Source organism: Dipodomys spectabilis, unplaced genomic scaffold, assembly GCF_019054845.1.
Source record: "Dipodomys spectabilis isolate Male_0828 unplaced genomic scaffold, ASM1905484v1 ptg000254l, whole genome shotgun sequence".
In the NCBI taxonomy this organism is placed as follows: domain Eukaryota; kingdom Metazoa; phylum Chordata; class Mammalia; order Rodentia; family Heteromyidae; genus Dipodomys; species Dipodomys spectabilis.
Window position 1 is genome coordinate 2483623 of NW_024870931.1, and position 21354 is coordinate 2504976.

Here is a 21354-nt window from a genome sequence, read left to right on the forward strand (position 1 = left end):
TTGTAAAGGTACAATCATGGGTTTTTGTCTTTTTCCAAATAATCTTACTGCTAGGAGCCAGTGGCTCACACTTGTAATCCTAGCTAATAGGGACGCTGAGAACTAAGGGTCCATGAGACTCTTATCTCCAATTAAACGTTCAGAAAATGTGAAGTGTAATCTTGTTCAAGTGGTAAAGCACTAGCCATGAGCTCAAGAGCTCAGGGACAACGTGCAGACCCACAGTTCAAGCCCCACAACTAACAAAAACTAATAATAGTAATAATAATAGTAATAATAATTTTAAAGTTACTATTAAGGTGTTATATATAAAGACTATCATTTCATAAGTTTGTTTCTTTGATAATAGAAACACAAATCCATTTCCATTGCCAAGAGCCAGGATTTGGCCATCTGCTTTCCACCTGATCTTTGGGTGTAGAGGCAATCTATAATACAAAGGAAACCAAACCAATTCTGACTATAAATATTTTTTCTCTGCATATCTTAAAAAACCATGCTGTCAACATGAAATAAAAAATCCCAAAGTTTAAAACATTCTTCTAGACAAGTTAAAGAATTACTAAGAACAAGTTATTTTAAGAATAATTTCAGAGATCTTGAACTCAGGGCCTGGATTCAAATTCTGAGATTTATTACTCAAGGCTAGTGCTGCCATGTTGAGCCACAGTGACACTTGTAATTTTCTCCTGGTTAATTGAAGAGAAGTGTCTCACTGACTTTCCTGTCCAACCTGGCTTTGAACTAGCATCTGGAGATCTCAGCCCTCTGAATAGGTAGAATTATAGGCATGAGCTACTGGCGCCTGGCTAGACTAATTGCTTAACTGAGAACTCAGTTAAAATTAAATGTTAATCATGTTTAACTTTGTAAAATAAAGTTAACTGAAATGCCTTCTACTAGAAATAAGGAATCAAATGTGCTCACTGTGTAGGTGGGTTACAAAGTTCTTACCAAAATCTACATACTTTCCTTGTTTTTTATCCTTCCAAAATTGTTTGCTTTCCAGAGTCATGCTTTATCTTTCCTTTCTGGTTTCTTTAACTTATTTCATACATGCTCACAGCTTCTTCAGCTATCATTTACTCATGTGAAGAGCTTGTAAATATCTATTTTCAATCCAAACTCCATGTATGCCCCTCTCATCCATATATTAAAGTACCATAAATACATGTGAAACAGTAATCTTGTCTTTCCATTACTGGATATTAATGTGTAAGTAAAATTTAGGAAAATAATGGAATAACATCAGTAAATATAACTGATGTTTGTAATAGTAGTGCTAAACATTACTACAATGCTGATTATTTTCTGAGCAATTTAATATCAAGCTCAAGGAAAACAACGTTGTTGAATGCTGATATTGGGGTTTAAACTCGGGACCTTACCTTCTCACTCACGTGTTTTCCCTCAAGGGCTGTGTTTTGCCCTTGAACCACAGATTCCCTTCCAAATTCATTTGGGAGATTACTTAGACATTAAAAAAACTCATCATCTTTCCTTCATGGGCTGGATTAAAACCTGGATTCACAGATATCGGCTCTCTGAGTAGCTAGGATAATTATGTGTGCTAACAATGTCCAGTTTCAAGGAGAGGGCAAGGTACTGATTTCAAGCTCCAGGAACAGCACAAAATCAAAACCAAAAGTTACGACATATAAATATACTGATAAACTAGGAACCCAAACAAACCAAATGTGGGTATCTAGATGGGTGAAGGACTTAATAGCATTATCACTATTACCTTCTCTGGCATTTTGAAAAATCTGAAATTATGGGTTACACGCATAGCTTAGTTGATATAGTACTAGCTGAAGAGCAACAGCATCAAACACCAAATACAAATCCCAGTCTCAGATTTTAAATAAAATCTGAAATAATTTGTTTCTAAATGAGAAATGACCATATGAAAACTGGAAAATTCGGGAAGACCGAATTTTAAATTTCAGTGATTACCATACAGACTTATCAGAGCATGTGTAACTTTATACTACATGAAGTGGGTTATATTAAGGGCTTAAAAACTGTACACATTTATACTGCTAAAAAAAGTACAACTTACCAGGACACTGGGAATTCACATCAATAATTCTAGCCTAGGGCTCTGCTACTTGAGCCACAAACTCCATTTCCAGCATTTTGGGTTTTTACTTGGAGATAGGAGTCTCACAGGTTTTCCTCCCATGGCAGGCTTTGAAACAAAATCCTCAGCTCTTTGACTACTGAGTAGCTAGGATTTCAAGCTTAAACTGATACTCTTTTATTCCTCTATTCTCTTCTATTCTTCTTTTGCTCCTCTATGGATATTTAAGAATCACTTTGTTAAGTGGCTTAAAAACCTTGCTTTTGAACACAGCAGAGACAAATCAATGAAAATAGAAGCTGTGTCAGAATAGATCAATAAATGGACATATATTTAAAAAGACTGATCAAAATACATAATAACAAAGCAGAGAAGAAACCAGTTGCCAATAACCAAAACAAATGAATACTTTATCAGAAATCCTACAGTTGTAAAATTAAAAAGTGAAGTAATAAATAACTTCAGATGATTTATTCAAAGATGAAACCTATCAAGCCTACTTAAGGAAGAAAGAGACAAATGGAATCTATGCATATTTCATTATTTTACATTTAAATGCATTCCAATCAAGAAAACTCTAGGAATTAAAGAATTTATTATTGATTTTTCCTAAAACTTTGAAGAGATCATTTTGATTCTACAAAATACTTCCTTAGAAAGTGAAGAAAGAGTAATTGCCCTATAAAAGGTTCTTTAAAAATATACCTGGCTGAATTTTGTCTGGAATTATATTCCATGTCCTGGGCAATGAAGGGAAATTTTTTTCAGGACATTGAGTTGTCTAATCATTAAATACTTGATTCTTCATTTACTCAGTCCTTGTTTTTTGTATAACACTTGGAAGCTTCCATAAAATCTATTTGGAGGGTTTTTACTCTAAGCAGAATGACATAATGTAGGCATCTCAGGATTTAGAGCAGTGAGTATGAAAGCCATGAACAGTTAACTTGTCTTTGAATAAGTTTTTAATACATAGAGCATAAGTAAGAAAGAACATTTTAGGTGACGAGTAAGGGAGATAAGGAGGTGGTTGAGCACCTCCATAGGAAGACAAAAGCTTGGGATACACCCTGAGGGAGAATTGTCCTATCCTGTCCTGTCCTGTCAAGGTACTTGTCATGAATTGGGTGCCTGCATAGGGAGGGCTGGCACTGCTAGCACAGCAACATGAATATGGTCAGCTTGCCACCATCCATGGTCAGCAGCAGAAACCAGATTAAGTGGAGCAGGGATTATACAGAGGGCGACCCGTGCTTGATGGATGATGCTTCTGTGCATACATGATGAAGACCACAGTCCAGCTTTTGTTTTTCCAATAGAGAAACTGCAGCGCTGCCTGGGCCATAAGCATGTCCACTTGCCTTGGAAGCTGTGGGCTTCCTCCACCAGGAGTCCTCCACCAGGATATTGGTGCAGCTCACACCGTCTGTGGAGGGTAGGAAGTAATATCAAGATTCCCAGGAGTTCTCTCTTTCCATAGGGTCAGTGCCCAAAGCGGATGGAGCCAGGAGTGTAACTGTTTCCAGGAACCAAAACGGGAACACTTCAGGGCTGTGGAGAAGTGGGGTCCATCAAACAAAACCCTAGCCAGACATTACATCCACTTCTGCCTTCTTTGGGGACTCCAACACCAGCATGTACAGTGCTGCTGTGCTGTTGTGCTGGCCATGAGGGAATAACAGCAGTATGCTCATGAGCACATGAGCTCCTGGGCCTCAGAAGGCTTGCTCTGGGACATGTATCTGAAGAAGAGGGTCCAGTATTTCTGGTGTACTGTGTCCTGTCCGCCCTTCTCCATACACCTTACCTTGCATGTGATTGTGGGCTTCATTGTGGGAGCCTTCCTGCTCCACCATCACTGCTGCCAATGTTGCCCAAATTCTATAACCTTTAGAAAGACTAGGTCAAAGCCTGAGAATATTAGCAGAAATTGGGTACCTCAAAGAAGAGAGTAGGGAAAAGGTAGATAAATGAAGGGAGGAAGGGGCAGAATGTAGTCGAGCTCATTGGGAGAGAGTGAGTGAACAGAAGATGCTTCATGAAAGGAAATGTTCTCTTCTGACTCATGCAATTGTATTCCCTCTGCAACTACCTCTTTATCATAACTATAAACTAAATTAATTTTCTAAAAAGGAATTCATTTCATATAATACAAAACTACGAAAAATAAGGGAAGGGGTGTGTCAGAGGGGGTGGGAATGTTGTAGGGGTGGCATGGATCAATAGACACTGTATTCATAAATTGCTTTGTCACATGGCACCTCTTTTCTACAACTACTTAAAGACAATTGACAAATAAAAATAATAAAGGAATAGATGTACATTAAGGTGAATACAGGAGAAAGAAATGGTTGATATATACTTCTGATATAGAATAGGGCTTCCTATTAGGTTAGGAAGGGTCCGAAAACTCTACTATTTTTGTAGTATTTCAGAATAAGATGAGATTCATAAAGCATGGTTCATTATATTTGTCAAAAATAATTTAAATAGTTGTTAATAAGCCAACAACATTAAATTCCTATATTATCTACATGAATACATTTAATTTATGACCATGGTTTGACAGAAAAATCTAAGGAAATGTTTTATTTATCTTTTTGGTCGGTCATGGGGTTTGAACTCTGGACCTGGGCACTACCCACCATCTCTTCAGCTCAAGGCAAGGACTCTACCACTTGAGCCACAAAGCCATTTCTGCTTTTCTGGTGATTAATTAGAAATAAGAGTCTCATGGAATTGCCTGTCTGGGCTGGCTTTGAAGCCGGATCCTTAGATCTCAACAAATTGAGTAGCTAGTATTACAAGCGAGGGCCACCGATGCCTGGCTAAAAATCTTAATTCCAATTAATTAGGAGAAAGCTAGAACTTGAGGCTTTGTTTAAAAGGTGGAATGAAGGCAAAAAGTGAAAAGCAAATACTAGCAGAGAGGCAGACAGAGAATGAGAGAGAAAGAGAGGGAGGGGAGAGACGTAGAGAGGGAGGGTAAGAGATGGAGGGAGAGAGAGGGAAAAATGTAAAAACCTGGAAGAACAATGGGAAGAGACAGGCAAAAGAGGGTAATGAAAGTGAATATTATCAAAATATGTAGTCTAAAAACATGAAAATATAATGGAGTCCATTATTTGTCTAATAATAAGACAATATGTCTAATAGAAATTCAAGTTTGAAAGCAAATTTCTCAATTTATAAATTTTATTTAGACAGTGATGAGGACGGATGTTAGCTACTGGGGAAGGTATTACTTACATTCCATTCTAAGGCCACTACCACAATCCTTGAAGATGCTCCTATCCTAACCAGGCCAATGAAGTGCCCACTGCCAGTTTTAACAGCAAAAAATAGAGAAGTGTCATTCTGAGAACCAGAGGATTATAATGACCAGTCATCTGTGGCTAAAGCTTGTAATCCTAATTACTCAGGAGCCTGAGTTGTGAGGATCCATGTCAGAACAAGCAGGAAAGTCTCTGAGACACTAATCTCAAGTGAAACACCACAAATAGGAAATGGAGCTGTGGTTCAAGTACAAAGTCTCCAGGACAGCACTCAGGCTCTGAATTCACCCTCAGGTTCAGAAAATACACACACACACACACACACACACACACACACACACACACAAAGTTAATTATGTATTAGAAAACTCAGTCATGTGTCAACATTTAATGTTCACAAATGTTAAGTCCCACTGAATTTCACATTCTCTTAAAGGGGACTATTTCCTTGGCAGAATGTCCTACATTTTTAAAAGAAATTTATAGCCATACTTCTTTGGCAGTCTCTATCACAAATTAGAATGGTGGGGAAGGGTAGGGAATGGGAAACTATAGCCACTTTCCTTATGCTCCAATGATATTCTTACACTTCACTAGTGGAAAGACATTAGCAGTAATGAGATGTGTCTAAAATAATTTAAAACCATTGAAATTTCCACTGATCATGTACAGGCTGATTAATTAAGTACAATGTGTCATATATAGTGAACACCGCAGGTTGCATGGTCAAGTGAGAAGAAACCTATATATGATATAATCGGTAAAATCTTATGTGAGTATGTATGTTATACTCATGGACACAGATGTTTGTATATGCATGGGAAAGGTTCTGGCAATATATATCTGGCAATGGTATTCTTTTGGGAACGGCATATATGATTGTGCAGATGGAGTGGGGAGAATGATTTAAACCCTAGATTTCAATTATGACAGTTATATACAACTAAAGTCTGTTACTTTAAAAATTAAAAAAGACTTACTAGCGTATGAAAAATTAAAAAAGACTTACTAGCGTATGAGATAAGAAAAATAACACATATATCTGTAGTAATTTTTTCTCACTTTTTGATTAGCACACATTCTTCCAAGGGATTTGATTATGGCATTTTTGTATATTCAAACAATGTATCTTTATAAGACTCATCTCTCCATCACTCTCACACATCTTCAGCCTTTCTCAAGTCAATGTCAACATGCCTTGTTGTTTATTTTTCACACCTATTTAAAAACTATATATTTTGAACATGTTTGCCTACTTTTGTAGTCTGTTTGTCCTTCTCACTTCCATTAAAACACGCACCTATGATAGTAGCTGTTTTGCATTCCTATCTCTCATTTTAATTAAATTGCATGAAAATAGTATTTAAGAGATTTCACCATAAACGTTTACAAACTCTTATTGAGTAATCTTAATGATATTGATGACCTCAGTCTCCCTTTCCCCAACTAGCCTACTCATCAATATTCAATAGATTTCGGTGAGTTTCCTTTTGTCAACATTGCCATGCACAGATGACAAATAAATTTATTTATCCTTCCCCAATCCTACTAATCCTCTCAAAAATTCCTAAACGTACAGACAGATTCTATACATGTATTTATATATGATTCTCTATGTGTTTACGCATGCTTATATTTTAGATTGTGCATTTACATATTATAGAAAACATGTGACCTTTATCCTTCTTAACGTGTTTACTTCACTCAGCCTGATAGTCTCCATTTCTATCCATTTACTTGCAAATGAAAACATTTCACCCATCTTAATGTATGGTGTGAATTAGAAGGGAAAGACCTGGCAGGGAATACACAATGGGAATCTGGTAACCTGCAATTATCATTTAATGCCACGTGGCCAGAAAGATTGCTGGTGTGAGTGCAGATGGAGGGAATTGAGAAATCAAGGAAGCCTCCAACATGTCCAAATGTGCCAGAAGACCTCTTCACCAGGACGAAGAATCTGGGGTGATAAGGGAAGAAATAGCCAAAAAGTTTGAGCAGGGAAAGGAGATGAGATAACTGGGAGCCACGTGCCACAAGAAAGTCAGGTAACATGAAGAATGGAGCTGACACAGACTTGGCAAAGTTTAAGGTACTGGGGTCTTTGACAAAGCCATTGAAGGCTATCAGATAATTGTTGATTGAATATAAGATAGTGAAAGAATACAATTATAAAGTAGGGAGTGGAAAATTATTATTGTATTTCAAGTTCCTTGGGTACCATTGTTATACACTTGCTTACTAAGAAATTATCATAACATAGAAAAAAGAAGCCAAAATAGGAACTGGTAAATCAACTGGCTGCGAAAGTTAGGATTTCAAAAATATTTTTGTCTTCTAAAATCCCATACAATTGTAACAGTCTTACAAGGGAACATGGGAAACAGATTCTGCTTTTGTGAGTACAGAAAACAATTCTCCAAGCCCACCAAGCTTGTCACACCAAAGATTGGGTTCTCAAAACCCATGAGGAGATATTGTCATTAGAATCTTCTACATAGGAGGCTCAATGCAAATTATTTATTTTTGTATTGATCTTTTGCTAACTGACCTTAAAAAAAGAAAAGTAAAGCCTAATTCTGTTACAAAGAACAAGATCTCCCAGCCAAGAGAAGCCAGGCTCATATTCTTTCTGACTGCCTGCTGATTAGTCATTGGTGGTACTTTTGTCCTGACATAACACTTCTCTCTATGAGGTGTTATCCTGCTTTAAGAAGGCAAATCCTTGGTAGAATCATGATTAACTTGAGGACAAGGAGACATTCGTTAAACTTTTCTTTAGTGGTATTTTAAAGACACAATGAGAGTATTATGGTGCAAGACCATTCAAGGAAATACTTTTTAACCAAGAAACCATCTCAATCAGTATTGGCTAGGTGTAATGGCATATATCTGTCACTCCAGTTTATATGGGAGGCATAACTAGCACAGCTAGTTTTCTGGGCTGTTGCCCAGGAAAAACCTACAAGAACCTATGCACAACATAAGTATTATTAAAAGGGCTGTCAGTTCAGTTCTTCCCTAACAAGTTTAATTTCATATGTGACAAATCTAGGTACACTCTTCCACAGTGAATTTATAGAATGACCGAGGCTCAAGTGTGGACTGAGTTTCCACATCTTCCTCCCTCAGTAGCCTCACACACTCCAGCACACACATGGGATTGAGCTAGGCAGCTTCCTCTGCTGCTGGCAGGGGTTAAGGATTTGTGCCATCAACAAATTAGTACACATACAAACACCCAAAGAGTATTCTGTTTTCCACTCTGCTTCTATCCATCCAGTACTCTGCTGCTATGCCCCTCCATGGTTCAGAAAATTCTGGTCCCTCCTCTTGGACATCCTCACATTTGATCTACCTAGAAAACACCTGTTCCACTTCCAGAATCCTCACAGGACTCTACCTGTATAAGTCCTCTTCTGTATCACTGTACTCAAAGCCCAAGATAATATTTCACACTATTCTTTACCTGTGTACTTCCCAACAGTCTTCTTGTCCTGCCCTGGAAAATGGTGTAATTAGTTTACTATGCATCTCACTGCGCTTCTAAATACCTCACTTATCTAGAGCAGGATATTCTTTCTACAGATATCTTCCAATATAGAACAATACTTTGTAAACACTGTGCATGGCATCAAACTACTGGCAGTTGAGTAGAAGTGTGTACTAATTACAGAGCATCCATGCTATGTGTGATGCTACTCATTTGGAATCCTACCACTCAAGAAGTTGAACTAGAACATCATGGGTTCAAGATCAGCCTGGGCTAAAATATGTCTCAAAAATAAAAGGACAATCCTGCTTTAGTAAAGGAATTACTTTGAGGAATAACACATCTAAATGAAAATCTAAAAGGACAAAACAAGGTAACACACATCACCCCATCAATGCTCCACAGCTTACTCACTACCCACCATGAGAGATTTCCACCATCCAGGAATAAATCTTTCATTACAGCACAAAACAGAAACAAAAATACCCCAGAATAATTCTTGAAACCGATTTTCCCTTAAACACAGTTCTTATACATGGGATGAACCACTTTTAGGCACAGTACTACCAATTAAAAGGGGGAAATGAAATATATAAAATTTTAAAAATTAAAATTAGTGTAGTGTCTCAACCCTATAAAATAGTTACTTGGAAAGCAGAGTTCAAGGTTGCATAGGGAACAATTATCAAGATCCCCTTCTCAGCTGGAATTTTAGCTTAGTGGTAGAATGCTTACCTAGCATGCATGAAGCCCTGGGTTTGATTCCTCAGTACCACCTAAACAGAAAAGGCGGCACAAGTGGTAGAACATTAAACTTGAGCAAAAGAAATTAAGGGACAGTGCTCAACCCTGAGTTCAGTCCCAACAACTGGCCAAAAAAAGTCCCATTCACAATCAATAAGTAAGTACTTGTGCTTCCAGGTATGTAGGTATGTATGAGATACATTCTAATACTGTATTCTTTTTTTTGTGTGTGTGATAATGAGTACATTTCTTATCAAGCATTGTAGCCTCCTCCTTTGTTTCCCCTTCCCATCCTTTCCCATCCTTCCCCATGCCCCCCACCCAATCCTCCCCGCCCCCCCAGCACCAAATTTGTAAGTTTCGTTTTCGACACAATGACTTGTACATCTCATTGTTGCAATGGGTCCACTTGTATCCCTATTAAAACGATTTGTTTTTCCCCTTCCCCTCCACAAAATATACCGACATGAAATACAGTGAAATCAGGGTTTATACTGTGGGGGAAGGACATACAAAGCAACAAAGAAATAATCTTATAAATGTATTAGAAACAATCACATGAAAGAGAAAAAAAAACATTTGAATACATATCTTAGGGTTCATTTCCCTAACATCACCATATCTGAACTTTTCTGTTTGACTCAGACATATACTAGATATTGCAAATAAGGGAAACCATGGGACCTATGTTTCTTTGGGCTTGGCTTACTTCATTTAATATAATTTTTCCAAGCCTTTCCATTTCCTAACAAATGGGGCAATGTCATTCTTTCTAAAGGAGGCAGAGAATTCCACTGTGTATATATACCACATTTTCTTGATCCACTCATCTACTGAGGGGCATCTGGGTTGGTTCCATATCTTACCCATAGTAAATAATGCTGCAAAAAACATAGTCGTGCTGGTAGCATTAGTGTGGTCTTGTGTGTCAGCATTTGGGTAAATGCCCAAAAGTGGGATTGCTGGGAAATAGGGGAGCTCTATGTGGCGGAACCTCCATACTGCTTTCCAAAGTGGTTAAACATTTACACTCCCAACAACAATGCAATAAGGTTCCCTTCTGTCGACATCTGCTCCAGGATCTGTTGTTATTAAAGTTCTTGATTTTAGCCATTGTAACTGGAGTGAGGTGGTATCTCAATGTTGTTTGGATTTGCATTTCTTTTATGGCTAGGGAGGTTGAGCATTTCTTCATGTGTCTATTGGCCATCCTTCTTTCCTCTTCAGAGAAGTTTCTGTTTAAGTCTTTAGCCCACTTGTTTATTGGGCAGTTGTTTCTTTGAGGATTTGTTGTTGGGGGGTTTAATTTTTTGAGTTCCAGGTATATTTTCAATATGAGACCCTTGTCCGTTGTACGGCTAATGAAGATATTTTCCCAATCCGTGGGCTTTCTATCTCTCTTTCTAGCTATGTCCTTTGCCATGCAGAAGCTCTGCAATTTCATGCAATCCCATTTGACCAACCTTCCTTTGCTTTGTTGTGTTTCTGGGTCTTTATTAAGAAACTTTCGGAGATGCTGGAGGGGATGTGGACAGAAGGGAACCTTATCATTGTTGGTGTGAGTGTAAACTTGTTCAACCACTTTGGAAAGCAGTATGGAGGTTCCTCAAAAGACTTCACATAGAACTCCCCTATGACCCAGCAATCCCACTTTTGGGCCTTAACCCAAATGTTTACAAACAAGACCACACTAAAGCTACCAGCACAACTATGTTTATTGCAGCATTATTTACCATAGCTAAGATATGGAACCAACCCAGATGCCCCTCAGTAGATGAATGGATCAAGAAAATGTGGTATATATACACAATGGAATTCTCTGCCTCCATCAGAAAGAATAACATTGCCCCGTTTGTTAGGAAATGGAAAGGCTTGGAAAAAATTATATTAAGTGAAGTAAGCCAGGCCCAAAGAAACATAGGTCCCATGGTTTTCCTTATTTGCAATATTTAGTATATGTATGAGTCAAGCAGAAAAGGTTCAGATAATGTGATGTTAGGAAAATGAACCCTTAGATATGTAAATTAAATGTTTTTTTTTTCTTTCATGCATTTGTTTCTAATGCATTTATAAGATTATTTCTTTGGTGCTTTGTATGTCCCTCCCCCACAGTATAACCCCTGCTTTCACTATATTTGATGTCAGTATAATTTGTGGAGGAGAAGGGGAAAAACAAGTCTTTTAAGGATACAGGTGGATCTGTTGCAACAATAAGTACAAGTTGTCATGTCGAAAACGAGCTTTACAACTTTGGTGGGGGGGGAACGATTGCGTGGGAGGGACGGGGGGAGGCAGGGAAGGGATGTGAAGGGTAAACAAAGGAGGAGGTTGCAATGCTTGATAAGAAATGTACTCATTATCTTGCCTATATAATTGTAACCCCTCTGTACAATATGTTCACAATAAAAAAATAAAACTGAATAGCTTATATTCATAGAATTAATGTGAATGATTTTAAAACAAATAAATCTGTCAAACTGAAGAAAAAAAAAAAGAAAAGAAAATTTCAGCTTATGCCAAGGTGACCTAGGTTTTCTCCTATTCCATCCTGTAATGTTTTCAGTCTAACACTGCATTCTAACACAATTTAGGGAACCCATGATATTCGTTCAAAGTAACTGCTAAAAACAGGGCCAGCTGTCTAACACTTGTCTAACAGTGCAAGTAAATGAGTTTAATCTATGTACACAGTGCATGTGTACACAACTAGAGTCCTACAACAAGAAAGAGATTCTGATAATTATGTGGTACATATGCTGCCTCTTTCTACTATTTGGTCTTTCTAGAAAAATACCATATGCACAGCAATGGGTGCAAGATGAACTCACCACCTTCTAGGAGATGTGTGGACTGATCATAGAAACAAAAACATGTATATTTTCTCTTGATGTACATATTATAAAAATATATGCATTCACATATGTGTCTAAAGGTTGAGTATATTTTGTAGCTATATGACTCCATATGTTACATAAGCACTGAGAAATGTAAGGAAGGACTGACTAAAGGTTACCTCAGAAAAATTACTGAGACAGGCCTCTGGACTCATTATTTTTTCTGTTTAATTAGAGATAGAATCTTACAGACTTTTCTGCTTTATGGAGCTTCAAACTACAATCTTCCATGTCTCAGACTCCTAAGTAGCTAGAGTTACAGGCATGCCAGATTGGAGATGTAGCTTTAGTGGGGAAGCATCATCCTTGAGAGAAAAAGCTAAGGAAGTGAATAAGGGTTTGAATTCAAGCACTAGTACTGGGGTATATGAGCTCACACATGCATACACACACACATTAACAAGAATGAAACTCTGGTGTCCCAGCTATATCTGTATACTTTAAATCACCTGTAGATTGTGGTTTAATAATCTAATAATACAAAAATTAATCCTCAAGCTCCCTCCTCTTTATCACATTAGGTGTCTTAATTACCTTATCAGGGTTTTTTTCCTTTTCTTTTTTTTGTTTTTTTTTTGTGTGTGTCTGTGTGTCTGTGTGTCTCTGTGTGTGTGTATGTGTGTTATACACACACTCTGGTGTACGTATAACAATACTTAGACTTGAACTCAGTGAATTGGCATGATGCTTTTGCTTCTTCTCTCAAGCCTGTTGAACTACCCCTTGAAGCACAGAACCACTTCCATCTCTTTGCGGGAGAGAAGTGTCCCATTCATTTTCTAGGCCAAGCAGGGCTCAATCAGAGGTCTTTATATCTCACTCTCATGAGTATATTTGTTCTTATGTGCTAAAATCATCAGGTAATAGTCTTATTTAAAATTAAAAACAAATCTGGGACAGTACTTAGGCCTTGATTAATGCCCTAGGACCAGCACAAAAAATAAATGCAGTTTCTTGTGATTATTAGACTTCACTTATTGCTATTTCTAGGATTATCATCTATGTCAAGGGTCTCTGGAATGTGACTTCCTCCATAGGTAAGGGATCATTCTAAATCAGTCAAAAGTAACCATAAATCCTCCATATATTACCTTTGTAATATCAATTACATTTGTTAATGTTTAATTAATGCTATGACATTTTTAGACCTCAAACATCACTAAGGACTTTTTGTAGGAAACATATTTCTATCTCTATTAGTATTCTACCCACTGTGACACTGAAGAAGTGAAATCATACACTACCCAACTTAAAGGCCTACACCAAGAAACAATTAGGTGGCAGACATTGGTACAGGCAAGTTGTACCCTGCATATTCTCCTAAGTCAATTAATACTAAAAACATGGACATAGGCCAGCCTGAGTTGTAGTTGAATATCTTGTCTCAAGAACAAAAAGTGAGGCCTGAAAACGTGGCTTAGTGGGAGATTGCTTGCCTAGCAGCCATGAAGCCCTGAGTTTGATTCCTCAGTAAGATATAAACAGAAAAAGCTAGAAGTACATTGTGGCTCAAGTGGAAGAGAGCTAGCCTTAAGTAAACGAAGCTCAGGAAAATGACCAGACCCTGAGTTCAATCCCCAAGACTGGTTAAAAATAGGTGAATACAGGAAGCAGGGAGAAGAGGTGCAGAGCTATTTATCGGAGCCTACATTCTCCCAGCCTTCATGACCTTTCATCTTGTGATTTGTTTTCATTCTATTCAGTGGTCAACAAACTAGTTTCCACTGAGTCTCTGAATCTTGTGTTATTGAATGTTAAGAATCTTAATTTTGGTATTGGGGATTTTGCTAAATGGAAGAGCACTTGCCTGACAACTTCCAGGCCCTGAATTTGTTCTCAGGTCGGAAAATAAAAATTCTTTAATCTTATTTAGTTTGTGACTTACTTCACAGAAGAAATAAATGAATTCACTCATTCATAGAATCACAAATTGATACATTTTCTGAGCTCATTTGAGAAAATTTACTATGAAAAAGCATAACATAAGTTACACACTTATGGTTCACATTTGTAATCCAAGCCACTCAGGAGGCTGACATTGGAGAATTATGGTTCGAAGCCAGTTGGTGCAAAAAACTCCATGAGTCTCTTATCTCAACCAGTAAAAACCAATTGGCAAAAAAAAAAACAAACCGTAGCTGTGACTGAAGCTGTAGAATGCTAGCCAAGAGGTCCAAAGCTACAGGACAGCACCCAGTCACTTAGTTCATGTCCCAGAAGAACTGGCAGGAAAAAAAAAGAAATCAAATTCAAAACCGCTTTATTAGGTTCAAAATAGTTCATAATCATTGAGAAAAATTTGCCATTTTGAGCCAAACAATCATTTTTCTACTAATGACACAGAATAAAACACTTTACTTCTTAATTAGTGCTAAATCATGTAGGATTTCACTGTGTGGAAAGATATCTTTTCTAATGATAGCAGAAAATTTCAGCATCACTTTATGTATTATATCCCAGGACTGTAAAACATATAAAGATAGATTTGGGAGTTTCGGGAAGATGGTGGAGGAGAAGCTGGAGGCAAAACAAGCTCTCACATAGAAAGCAGTTTTAGAGTTCCAATGAACAGTCCTAAGCCAGAGAATCACACCAAGTGTGCCATCACAGGAAAGAGAGTTAGGCCAGAGAGGGAAAATCCAGGCAAGGAGACAGATCGGAGCTCTTGAAAGCAGCTGCCACTGCGGCGGCAGCGGCAGCGGTGGCAGTGGCAGTACCTCCATACCTGAAACAGAGAGAGTCTGGGATGAAAGAGCCAGATGTGGCAGGCGAGCGGATTTTACTCAACACCAGCCAGAACTGACAAGGAGCAGACATCTTCATCCTGCAGTTTGCAGACCAGAGACAACCCAGGAACCAAGACTCTGCGTGAGTAGAAGCCTAACATCCTCACTCCTTCTCAGGGAGCAGAGGAGGGAAGACCACCCCCCCACACCAGTACCGGAGATCTCCATCTTGGATACTGATAAAGCTCAGCATAGCTGCTAGCTCCAACTCAGGCCTTGGAATAAAACTAGCGTCATTTAGCAGGTCACAAGAACTTAATGGCGGTGTGACCTGCCAGACTCAGCTCCACCCAGGGAAAAGTCACCCAGTTCAGGCACCCGCCCTAGTAGTGGCTTTCTTCACCGGGTAATCAGAGCCAGAGGCTGCCCCTCCCTTTAGCAGGCTCGACATCAGTAAACAGAAACCCTGAGAGTGGCTCCAGGCTGGGCTCTGTGAGTTTCTCACAAACTAGCCCCCAGGAAAAGCTACTGTTTGCTGAAAGGCCTCAACTCTACCCAGAACCTAGCCTCATCACAGCATCTCTAAACTTGAGGAAAAAGCCATGTCCCTCTTTTGTGATAATCAAAGCAGATCTCCCTACCATTGAACTAACCTGGGAGGAGGATCGCAAAATCCTGGGTAAAGCAGAGCATTTTTCTGCCTGTCCAAAAAAACTGACTTAAGAAACCAACCAAGCCACAGAACCACAAGCAGACCAGAGATTCCAACCAGAGGCTGATTACAGACACAAGGGAGATACAGGATTTTCCCCAACCCTCCCAAAAAAATCAAATAACTTTTCTTTTCCTCTTCTTCTTCTTTTTTTAAATACTTTTACAAAATTTTTTTTCTTTACTAAAACTTTTTAATTTTTATCTTTTTATGAAAAAAAATTGTTTTCTAGTAATTTTTTCCCCCTTATAATCTTTATTTTTGGGATACAGGCGTGTGTGCGTTTTTATTTTTTTTTTTAATTCTTTTTGGTTTTTGCTTAGCTTCACTGAACTTCTGATCTTTTTCTTTCTTTCTTCCTCATCCTTCTCACCTTTTCCTCTCTTTTGTCCTTCTTTATAGGACTTAATTGTTGTTCTGCACATCCTCAGATAAAGCTGTAATTGATTATTAGATGCTATCCCTCATTGTGTACACATTTAATCCACAAATTTATTACTCAATTCAAAACTTCTGACACTTAAATTCCTTAATAGCAGTACTACCTCTTTATACCTATATAATATTTTAAGTATTTTTTTTAAGATTTCACATCTCCTTTATATCCCTCCCCTGCTCTCATTATATTCACGTTCTTTGAATAGTTTGTTCTCAATTCTGCATATTATTAATTTTTATTTTTCTATTTTTTCTGGTCTTTTTTTTCTTTCTCTTTCTTCTTGTTTTCTCTCTCTTTACTTTCATCCTATCCAATCTATATCCAGCTTTGAGACTAGGAATTAGTTAAGTTAACTCTCCCTGTAGCTTCCCACATCACTCTATTCCTATTTTGTAACAACATCTCTCCCTAACCCTAACAATTTCTGGTTTACCAAATTCTTCTTTGTGGTTCATAGCCCATTAATATATAGTTGTTTGATGTTGAATAAAGGTATCTGTTGAAGTAGATTGTATCAGCAGACTATTGACTGTGCAAATTCAGACTTTGCTTGACGCTTGCCTTAAGTTACTGTTCTAGCACAAAACTGGTGTTACTTTCATCCCAAATGGGCAGAGTAAGCAGGAAAACCACAAGAAAAATTGCAAGTCCGGGTATTTCCATTCCCACTCATGATAATCAGGGGACAGAACAGATAATGAATAATCCAGAGGAGTGTTCCCAAATAGCTCTACGAAAACTGTTGGCAAACATGATAAATGAAAAGATTGAGAACATACAAAGAACTCTGTATGAGCATGATAGGGAGAGAGAGGAGGCAAACAAAAGGTCAATGCAGGAAAAGATTGAAAACCTAAAAAAGGCTCTGTATGAGTGTGACAGGGAGAGAGAGGAGGCAAACAATAGGTCAATGCAAGAAAAGATTGAAAGCCTACAAAGGACTGTATGAGTGTGAGAGGGAAAGAGAGGAGGCAATCCAAAGTTTTATACAGGAATATCATGACAGTGAGGAAGCTACTCAAAAACTGATACAGGATTTGCGTGAGCAGCTTGAGAATACTCAAAGAGAAAGGCAGGAATGGCATGAACAGGCTGAGAACACTCAAAGAGAACTACAAGAATGGCATAAACGGGAGGAAGCTAACCAAAGAGAAAAATAGGAGTTGAGAGACCAGGATGAGAGCACACAAAGATCACTAAAGGCATTCATGGGATCCATTAACAAAGAGCTGAAGGAAATTAGGGAGACCACAAAGCAAATACTGAATGGAACCCAACAGAAGGAATGGGAGTCCAAGGAAAACATAACCAATCAACTGATTTGAGAATAAACACTTAACACCAAATTAAGGAAGTAAAGAAGTTCATACAAGATCTAAAACAAACTTCAACAAAGAATTTGAAGCGATCAAAGCTGACCAAATAGAAGGAAAAGAAATAAAAAACAAAGTATAAAACCTTGACAGCAGGTTAGTCCATGCAGAAGATCAAATCTCGGGGACTGAAGATAGCCTAGACATTATAGAGAAAGAATATGCAACCATCCAAGACAAGTCCAAGAAATATGATAGATCTATCCAACACTTGGAAGACACCATCAGAAAGCCTAATCTAAGAATAATGGGTGTAGAGGAGTACCTAGAAACAGAAGTTAATGGTCTAGGAAATTTGTTTAACAGATCCTAGCAGAGAACTTCCCAAACATGCAAAAAGATAGGCCTATTCAGATACAAGAATCTTATAGAACTCCAAATAGACCAGATCAGAATAGGACATCCCACCGTCACGTTATAATCCATACAGGATCAACTCAGACCAAGGAAAAGATCCTTAAAGCTGTGAAGGAGAAAAGATTAATAACCTATGAAGGGAAACCAATTAGAATCACTTCAGATTTCTCCGCAGAGACAATCAAAGCAAGAAGAGCCTGGAATGATGTATGCCAAGCCCTAGAAACAAACAACTATCAACCAAGAATACTGTACCCAGCTAAACTCTCCTTCATAACTGAAGGCCAAATAAAAACCTTCCATGGAGAAGAAAAATTGAAACAATACATCTCCACCAAACCAGTCCTACAAAAGATACTTAAAGATGTCCTACACATAGAAAACCAACAAGACCACAATAAAGGCCAAGAAACGGCACCCAAACTGAGAATCCAAGAACCATAGGAAGAACCCAGTGTTTGCAACCCCCAAGAAGGTGGATAACATGGCAGGAACTCCCAAATACCTCTCAGTCCTATCTCTTAACATTAACGGACTTAACTCTCCAATTAAGTGACATAGACTGTCTAGTTGGATTAAAAAACAAGATCCTTCGATCTGCTGCCTTCAAGAGTCACATCTTGTCTTTACAAACAAACACATTTTCTATGTTAAAGGCTGGAGTAAAATCTACCAAGCAAATGGCACCCATAAATAGGCGGGAGTTGCAATCCTAATATCACATAAAATAGACTTCAAATTAAAATTCGTGAGAAGAGATAAAGAAAGTCGCTACATTCTAATTAAGGGATCTCTCCTTCAGGAGGATATTACAATTCTAAATATCTACTCGCCAAACAATGGAGCACCCAAATTTATCCAAGAAACACTACTTTCCCTCATATCCCACATAGATCCAAAGACGTTAATTGTTGGGGATTTTAACACACCACTCTCTCCACTAGATAGTTCAACTTGGCAAAAACTCAACAGAGAAACCTCAGATCTAAACAGCTGCATAGATCAACTAGATTTAATAGACATCTACAGAATATTTCACCCAGCAGCATCAGAATATACGTTTTTCTCAGCAGCACATGGAATATTTTCTCAAATAGACCACATTTTAGGCCACAAAGCAAATTGTCTAAATTCAGAAACAATGAAGTTATACCTTGCATTCTCTCTGACCACAAGGGAATAAAATTGGAACGCAACACTTAAAGCAACCAAAGAAAGTCCAGTAACACATGCTGGCTGAACAACACACTACTAAATCACGAGTGGGTCATGGAACAGATTAGAAAGGAAATTCAAATGTTCATGCTGTTCAACAAAAATGAACACACAAATTACCAGCTCCACTGGGACACAACAAAGGCAGTATTCAGAGGCAAGTTTATAGCTGTGAGTTCCTACATCAACAAATTGAAGAGATCTGAAACCAACAATTTAATGAGACATCTGAACCTCCTTGAAAAAGAGCACCAACATAAACCACAATCCAGTAGATGGAAAGAAATAATTAAAATTAAATCAGAATTAAATGAATTAGAATCCAAAAAAACTATAGAAAGAATCATCAAAACAAAGAGTTGGTTCTTCGAAAAAATAAACAAAATTGACAAACCCTTAACAAATCTTATCAGAAAAAGAAGAGAACACACCCAAATAAATAAACTCAGAGATGAGAATAGAAACATGACCACGGAAACAACCAAGATTCAGAACATTATAAGGGAATACTTCTCAAAACTTTATGCCAATAAGTTTGAGAACTTGACAGAAATGGACCTTTTCCTAGCAAATACTGACATGCGAAAACTAAACCAAGATCAGATAACCAGCTTAACAGGCCCATATCAAGCATTGAAATAGAAACAGTAATAAGAGACTTCCCAACTAATAAAAGTCCAGGACCAGATGGATTTACAGCGGAATTCTACAAAGCTTTCAAAGCAGAACTCACACCAATACTCCTCCAACTCTTCAATGAAATTGAAAGAGAAAGTTCACTACCGAACACATTCTATGAAGCCATCATAACCCTCATCCAAAAACCAGGCAGGGACTCATCAAAGAAACAGAACTATAGACCCATTTCTTTGATGAACATTGATGCAAAACTTCTCAACAAAATTTTGGCCAATCGACTTCAACAATTCAACCAAAAAATCATACACCACGATCAAACAGGATTCATTTCAGGGATGCAAAGCTGGTTCAATATACACAAATCAATTAATATTATTCACCACATCAACAGGAGCAAGAATAAGAACCACATGGTTATCTCAATAGATGAAGAAAAAGCATTCGACAAGATCCAACACCCCTTCATGATGAAGGTTTTGGAAAAATTAGGAATCCATGGAACATTCCTCAATACAATAAAGGCTGTGTATGACAAACCTACAGCCAGCATTAAACTGAATGGTGAAAAACTAAAGGCATTTCCTCTTAACTCAGGAACAAGTAAAGGATGTCCACTCTCTCCACTTCTCTTCAATCTAGTAATAGAATGCCTAGCTACATTAATAAGACAAGATGCAAACATAAAGGGGATCCAAATAGGGAAAGAAGAAATAAAACACTCCCTTTTTGCAGATTACATGATCTTGTATTTAAAGAATCCCATAGACTCCACTCCCAAATTATTCAAGCTGATTCAAAACTTTGGCAAAGTAGCAGGGTATAAAATTAACCCGCCAAAATCAATGAATTTTCTGTATGCCAACAATGAGAAAAGTGTTGCTGAAACTAGGAAAGTAACTCCATCTGAAATACCCCTCAAAAAATAAAATACCTTGGAATTTACTTAACCAAAGAAGTGAAGGACCTCTATGATGAACACTTTAGAATCTTGGAAAAGGAAATCAAAACAGAACTTCAGAACTTAGAAAATGGCACAACTTCTATGCTCCTGGATTGGAAAGATTAACAGCGTGAAAATGGAAATATTTCCCAAGGCTATCTACAAATTCAATGCGATACCTATCAAAATTCCAACTTCATTCTTCAAGGAAATAGAAGAGGCAATACATAAATTCATAAGGAACAATAAAAGCCCCCGAATAGCAAAAACGCTCCTTAAAGGAAAGAACACTGCTGGTGGAATATCAATACCAAATTTCAAACTCTACTAAATAGCCATAGTAATCAAAACAGCTTGGTAATGGCATGAGAACAGACCTCAGGACCAATGGAATAGAATTGAAAACCCAGAAATGAACCTACAGACCTATAGCCAACTAATCTTCGATAAGGGAGCTAAAATAA